The sequence below is a fragment of the Pseudonaja textilis genome, chromosome 4 (assembly GCF_049901715.1).
Source record: "Pseudonaja textilis isolate UNSWEBS1 chromosome 4, rPseTex1.2, whole genome shotgun sequence".
Classification (NCBI taxonomy): Eukaryota; Metazoa; Chordata; class Lepidosauria; order Squamata; family Elapidae; genus Pseudonaja; species Pseudonaja textilis.
The window spans coordinates 29,331,643-29,339,767 of record NC_141993.1 but is presented as its reverse complement, the minus strand read 5'-3'; the positions used below and the strand labels follow the sequence as shown (position 1 = coordinate 29,339,767).

The 8,125-nt window shown below is 38.0% G+C and overlaps 1 long non-coding RNA gene across 1 annotated transcript; it reads left to right on the top strand.

Annotated features, from left to right (window-relative positions):
* Nucleotides 1-750: 750 nt before the first annotated feature.
* On the top strand, nt 751-4,175 carry LOC148125783 (uncharacterized). The gene is made up of 3 exons (XR_015743690.1): nt 751-895; nt 1,789-1,989; nt 3,316-4,175. It is a non-coding gene; the product is annotated as an uncharacterized LOC148125783 (long non-coding RNA).
* The last annotated feature ends 3,950 nt before the right edge of the window (nt 4,176-8,125 follow it).

Sequence of the window (8,125 nt, the reverse complement as noted above, 5' to 3'; positions counted from 1 at the left end):
ATTTCAGATTGCCCAGTCTCTTCTTAAAAACCTCCAATAATGAAGCACCCACAACTTCAGAAGGCAATCTGTTCCACTGGTTAAGTGTCCTCACCATCAGGAAGTTTCTTCTTAGTTCCAAGTTGCTCCTCTCCTTGATTAGTTTCCATCCATTGTTTCTTTTCTTGCCTTCTGGTGCTTTGGAAAATAGGTTAACCCCCTCTTCTTTGTGGCAGCCCCTCAAATACTGGAAGGCCATGGATATTTTATTAGGTGACTGTGACACAATCTCTCCCCCCGCCCCGTTTATTTTGTGAGGGTTTTTTTGTGGAGAAAAAAATGAAGGAGAACCCTGTGTAAGCTGTATGCGATCTAAGGGAAAAGGTAGGATATGAATTTAACAAATAGTTGTTTCATTAGAAATGTATTCCTCTTTTCGTCCACCTTGTTGTTTCACTTCTCTCTCAAAGACACAGTGTAGGGTTTATTTTCCTCACCCACATTTGCTTTTTGTGTCAACATCAGCTACAGGAAGAATACACACACTTCTGGACAATTCATATGTTTCAGCAAAACCTCTACGAAGAATGCACTGCCATGCCTTTATAACACTTCTTGTAGAACACTAGACTCAAGATTTGAAGATAAATCCCAGTTTAAGGAGTGTTGATACCAAGCACTGACAAACAGGGCGGAGCTGGTTAAGATAGAACTGACCACAAAGAGACCTATTAGTTAAAGATTAATTTTTATGAGAGGTCAGGTCTTGCTTTCTGGCTGATAGCCAGGTAGCTTTTTTGTCCATTTTGTTTTTAACATGATCATGTTGCCATGACACGCTACACAGACAACAGGAAATACTCTAATACTTACTGATAATGCAGAGTTTGGATAATAAGATCATATAGTTTAGTCGGTAAGTAGTCATTTGGCTATATCCGGGCAGGCAATATCATGAATTTCCTTATGATGTTGTGAATTTCCTTGCTTATATGGACAGATAAATTCTCAGCATTTTTTCTCATAAAACTTCTATCCACAAATTTGTACCAAATTCCCTTTCTGACTAATGTATTTTGTTCGATTCTTAGATAAAAGAAATCAGAAAAGAATAATTAAAGTAGTTAGATATTTTTTTCTAGAATCCTACAATATTAATGCACCAAATCACTGTTTTCTTAGTCATGGGTAAATACACCTTGATCATTCATTAAATGTGTAATACTAAAACACATTTCTATATTTATATATAAAGCTATGGAGCTCTAGAAGTATGCATATTTTTTAAAAAATGGGATCCAATTGCAGAAAAACAGGAGATAAGAAGACTGAATCTATACAATTAAATCCATTAGTAGGAACAGTCAACTTTTGATAGGTGAGTGCTGCATTCAAGCTGACAGTCAGAGTTGATTACAAATGTCAATGGATATCCATTTTGGAGAATCAGATTTTACTTTGCTGTTAAACTGAAGTATGCCTGTGTTAGGCTAACTATGATTTTCAAGCATTTCCCTTTTTAAAATCAAAAAGTTGCAAAAAGCGATTTAGTCTTGTTCCTGGGGTCATAATCTATCAACCCTTGATATAATGGGTAATTTGGCACCTTTCAGATGTTAGATTACAATTTCCATCTTCGCTGTTGGTCATTCTGCCAAGAGATTATGAAAGATGGAGATAAGATGGTGAACATCAGAAAAGCCACACATCAAGTCCACATTCCTAGTAAGTCAGACATCTATTTCATTCAGGAAGTTTAAGAATCAACTTTTATTGCCATTGCAACTAACCATAAATATTATTTTACAGAACAGAATGCTCCCTGACAGCTGGAAAAAGGTTAATATAGCATTTATTCCTAAAGAGGTATATGATTTGACTTTAACAAGAAACTAACAAGAGCCATGATGGCACACTGGTTGGAATGCAGAACTGCAGGCTAATTCTGCCAACTGCCAACAGTTCGATTCTGACTGGCTCAAGGTTGACTCAGCCTTCCATCCTTCTGAGGTCAGTAAAATGAGGAAAATGATTGCTGGGGACAATATGCTGATTTTGTAAACTGCTTAGAGAGTGCTATAAAGCACTATAAAGCAGTCAACCATTTGTTTAGTAACTGTTCAAAGTTACAACAGCCCTGAAAAAAAAGTGACTTGTGACAATTTTTCACACTTATGACTATTGCAGTATCCCCACGGGTCACATGATCAAAATTTAGATGCTTGGCAAGTAGTTCATATTTATGGCGGTTACAGTGTCCCAGGGTCATGTGATACTTTTTTATGCTTCTGACAAGCAAAGTCACTGGGGAGGCCAAATTCACTTAACAACCATGTTACTAACTTAACAATTGCAGTGATTCACTTAAAACTGTGGGACGGAAAGTAGTAAAATGAGGCAAAACTCACTTAACGAGTCTCTCACTTAGCAACAGAAATTTTGGGCACAATTGTTCCCAAAACTACCTGTATAAGTCTAAGTGTTATTGCTATTGCTGTTTCTATTGACCAATATCTTTATTGAATAATGGCTACCAATTATTTACTATATTTGTGGCTTGGAGATAACCTTGGAGATAATTTAATTTGATGGGTAAGATTGACCGAAAGAAAGCACAAATGATTATTAATACTGTAGAAAACTAACAAAACCTTGTGAGATTCAGAAAGGGAAAAGATAAGAGTGCCCACTGTCTCCATTCTTTTTTTCATTTTACTTCTTTTTTTTAATAAAGTTTTATTGCGTTTTAACAAAACAAATAAAGCATCTTATTTGAGTACAGCATGTTTCCGGGTTATCACATTTCCATACAGACACAATTTCATATGCATATTCATCTTATGTATTCAACTTCATATCTTATTACTCTTTCTCCAACTTTTCACTATTTCTCCCTTTACTTCTCTTAATTTTCTTTTATGGTTATCTCATTCTCTCCTTATTCAATTGTATTTCTTTTACCTAAATTTCTATATCTTTTTATTCATTGTTCTTATACTTTCATCTGTCTTGTTTACAATTTCATATATTCTCTTCCAACATTCTTAAGAAGCAAAATTCCCCATATGATTGCCAATCGAAGTGCAACACCTTTAAATCTTATTGTTATTATCATATGTAATCTCATTAAACATTGAATTTGTACATTCTAAAATTATAACATTCAAATTTCTAATATCTATTTTATATCATGTAGATCTCATCATTCAGACTCTGCTTGATACTTCCCCTTGAAAATGTAACAAGAAAAATTCTAAAAACATAGCAAAAACAATATATATATACATACATACATACATACATTAGTAAACATTTTTTTTCATTTTACTTCTTGAGGGAGTGACCTAGGACAAGATGTGAAAATTGTGGAACTAAAGACATTCATCCAATTGCCAGTGAAGAATTGAGAAGCGAAGGAAAAGCTTTCTTGAATAAAAATCCTTGGAATGAATTGCAGGTGGGGTTTTATAACGCACCAGAGAAAAAGATTGATGACAGTGAATTTATAAGTCAGGGAGAAAGAGAAGGCCAGTCAACAGAAAAACTGAGGCAGTTGTGCACAGTTTGAGGCCTGTGAGGTGATGGTGATGACTGATTATTCCTACCTTTTTGATTTACCATGTTTTTGTTTCAAAGAATAGTAGGTAATATTTCAGGAGGAAAAATCCATTGTTTAAGCAAAGGCACCATTCTGTATAATAGGGCAGAATCAAAATTTGCAACCCAGAGACTGAAATAGGCAGCTAGGAAAGAGAGATACAACTAGTCTATTAACAGAGCATCTGTAGCTCAGCCTCTGAGGATAGTTTAGGGCCCAACTGTCTATACTGCATGTACTAGTGGGATGTGATCAGCATTGTGAAACTTAATAAACCAGATTCATTATGCTGTTAATGTATAAATGGCACCAGAATTCTGCAGCTAAGAAATTTCCTGGTTAATTCAAATCAATAGGACAATGTATCTTTTTTTTGTCATATCTGGAGGTCTCCAAATAAGACAAAAACGAGGGGTAGATATTGACAGACATCCTGGGAAATCTACTATTTGGTTCCAAAAATTTTATTTTTAAATGTTCTGAAATGCTTATTTATTCTGAAATGCTTTGTTTGGAATAGAGTTTCTATGTCTTTTCCACATCACCACTATTTCCAGTGTAACAAAATAAAGACTTTTAATAGAAAATAAAGATCATAATAAACATTATAAGGCAATTACATTACAGAATATTTGTTGACAGCTTGAATTTTTGATGAGCTTTTCAAATAGCTTTGCCCCTCAATATAGCAGTGAATTGCTTTAAACATGTGCATTGAATTAATAACTGGTGTTCAGATAGTTGCAAGGGACCCAAGAAGGACACAGTGCATAGATGACATAAGACACAGCTGTCATTTTTTTTATCTTTATCATTTCAAACAAGATTTAATAGTTTTGATAACACATTTTCAGGCTGCGGCAGCCCTGAAGACGCTAAAGAAGATGGCTCCAGGGCTGACATGTGAATGGAAAGTTAAGCGACTAAAACTCGTGTCTTTTCCCTCCAAATAAATCCATTGCAAGGGTAGATCAACTAGTGAATGAATTTCTGGGGAGGGGGAGGAAGTTTCATTAACACTTGGAATGAAAGGTTGGTAGCAATGAGATTAAGCTCCATGGTGGACCAAATGAAGGAACTGAGCATTGTGTGGTTCTCCTGGATCAGGGTTCTCTCCACTCCCTGGTCATCTCATGATTGGACTATTGTAATGCGCTCTACCTGGGGCTGCCCTTCAAGAGCATTCAGAAGCTACAGCTGGTGCAGAGTGCAGTGGTGCTAACAGTTTGGGGGACCCTAAAAAATGGACCCTGTAACACCACTGCTCTGCTAGCTGCACTGGTTGCCAGTCTGCTTCTGGGTGCAATTCATGGTGTTGATGATCACCTTTGTGGCATGGGTCCAGGTTACTTGAGGGATCATCTCACCCCACTGGGATTGGATCATCCCACCTGTGCCAGCAGAGGAGGCATTCTGCAGATCCCATCAGCCTGATTATTCCAGTTGGCAGAGTCCAGGAGGAGGGCCTTCTCTGCTTGTGATCCTGCCTGTCAGGCAAGTTTCTCCACTTTGGAATTCAAGGTGGGTTTGCCCACCTTCTGTCTGCTTCTGGCTGGAGACCAGGTCTGTTTCTTCTTGGGTCACCTGGAGCAGGCTTTCTTTTGATAGCCCACCCTATGCCATGGCTGCCTGAGTTTCTCTCCACATGCCCCAGATGTCAGGGAGTGATTGGAGAGGCCGCAACCTAGGAACCCCGGTAATGTTGATTAATTAAGGGAGTCAGCTTGCTGTCAAGATTCCTGCCTGATCACCCTAATTAAATCATAAGCCTCGAGCTAAGCTTCAAAAAACTTTATTAGGAGTGACATGCCAGCATGACCTGTATGAAGCCGACTCTGAGACACATAATTTACAATCACCTATGACTTTGTCCCCCCACCCGTGTGTATCATAATTCAGCTTCTCCAACGAAACACATTCATGGGCTGGGTGTCATCACTCACTTTCTCCAAAAAAGGGTTTTCTCGGGCAGAATACCCGGTTGCCTAGGTTACAATCTTTGTGAGATAAGCTCAGAATGTGCTTCTGATTTTATTTGCCGTATCCTCCTTCATGGCAACTTGTAAACAGGCATAGGAATATTTTACAAGTTGACACTGCCGTCTGGAACACCTTGCTTCCTGGTGTTCACTCCTATCTTTTTGTAAGGGCCTAAAGACCTAGATCTGGGGAAAAAAACAGTGGAGGTGTTGGATTATCAACAAATTCCACCTCCCCCTATTCCATCCCTGCCCTCCTGATGTGTCCTTAGATTTTAGTGTTTGATTTTAATTTGTTTACCTTTCAATGTATTTACCTTTCAATATATAGACACATTTTTATCTCTGTAAGCTGCCCAGAGTTACCTTATGGTAAGATAGACAGCCAATAAAATTTATAAATAAATAAATAAACAAATCTGTACCATCTCAGGTGCAATGGAAGACATAATTCCCCTCAAATGCCAGTCCTGCATATGGAATAAAAGAGCTACTGTATGGAATAATGGTTCATGTGATGAACTAAGAGTAGGATGACCAAAACTGAAGTCCACCTTCAACCATGGAAACTCACGGCGGTTCTGTCTCAGCTCAACTTACTTCTCAACTTGGTTGTCATGGAAGGAGAGGAAACACTATATTTGATGCCTTGAACTCCTGATGGAAAGGATGGATATGAATCAAATAAATAAGTTTGTTCTTGGACCACACACTGTGTTAGCCCTGTGGCTGGACATAAGGGCAACAAATATCACATTTTCCTTTTTTTTTTTTTTTTTGGAACCAGTAAGCCCATTGGCCATAGTAAATAAAGGAGAGGAAAGTTGTAGTCAGATGTTTCTGGAGTGTATCACTGGAAGAATGTGGGTCCAACTATGTAACGTACATAGCATCACAACTCCTTTATGACATTTAACATGCCTCAGAAACTTAATTCAAAACTTGAATTAGAAACGTTTGGCTTTAGGCCATGGTGGAAACATCCAAATCAAAGGGTTCATTTAACACCTATGAGGCCCAGGATATAAATTCAGCTCATACAGCTTGGAGGTGATCTTGAGAGCTTCTGTCAATACAGCAACATTTTCTGAAATGCCAGTTGAATAATTCAGAAAGTTTCCAAACAAGGCAAGTTATGCAATAGTAAGGACATCCCAGTGACAGTAGCTTTGATTCATTCTGCCTTGAATTATAACGATTTTTCAAAAAATAAAACCGGTGTACTGAACAGATGGAATATGGAGGAAGATAAACTGATTTGGTTTTCTTTTCGAGAGGTCAGTAATAAGCACATTTTGCTGTTATTGCCAGGCGAACATTCTTTCCTTGCTAGCCTTTTTTTCAACACCTACATGCACGTACGTGCACACGGAAGTACACATACACAGCAATGGCCTCTGCATGCTCTGGTGGGTGCCTGTCAAGATATATGTTTCATTATGATTCAGAGGCAATATATCAAAATAACAAAGTCTTCCAGCTGAATATTTGATATAGGGGGGCAGGGGGAGAGGGTAGCACTGTTGTGGGTGGGATAATGCCCCTTTCTTAAAATTCATAGCAGTGATAGTTTTTGGGACAAAACACCAGATTGTACTTACAATATTGGTAGCCTGCATTTTGCTTGCTGTTCCTGCTGTATAATACATTAATCTGTTAGGAAATAAAAACAGAAGAGGGAGGTACCATTTTTTGATAGGAAAGAGCTCTAGATCAAGCATCCAGATGTGGCTAAAAATCAGCTCCCAGGAGCCCCAGCAAAGAAGACCAATGGAGAGGGTTAATGAGGGTTGAACCTCGTAACATCTGGAGAGCTGTCCTTTTCTCAATAGAGTGAAAGATGATTGCAGGCTATTAAAAAGAGGATCACCAAGAGACCTTGTGCTCCCCTCACTTCCTGAAATTGTGGGCTCCAGACCATTTTTCTGCTCTGCTTTCAGTGTTGTATTTCCCTCCTAAGTGCTACTGTCTGGTTTACCTAGGAAAATGATAAAATGGTGCATTAGAGGACTGATTAAAAAGCTGTTGGCCCATTACCTTAGATCAAGAGCACCGTCCTAAGCCAGTTTAGAGTCAACTCAACAAAAGTAAAGGAAAGGAGCAGCTTGAGGGTACAATGTGGACATGTCCCAAGGCCCCAAGCAATCTTTATACACCTACTGTGAATAAGTTAAGATATTATTATTTAATTGAAAGACTATTTTACATTATAACAAGTATCTATTTTAACCTTGCAAAGCAGGAATGATGTTCAGTTTTAAAGCAGGCTTCGTTAAAGATGGATGTTGGTTTAGGCCTGAGGTTTTGGCCCCAAAGTTATATTCCTCTTTTTCTCTTTGGTTCCAAGATGCAAAATTCATCATAGCCAAGTCACTCAATAGACTTAACAAATCTATCACAATCTACATCTCATAGAGTCAGATGGACGGCCATCTAGTAGCAGTTTTTGCTGGCAGGTTTTAAATCTAACTTACTTTGGCTTATAGAATTTCTAGACCACTTCAGCCTTAAGAGTCTCTAAGCATTTTACAAAAGAGCAATGGTGACCTAGCCAACCAAATAATAAGAT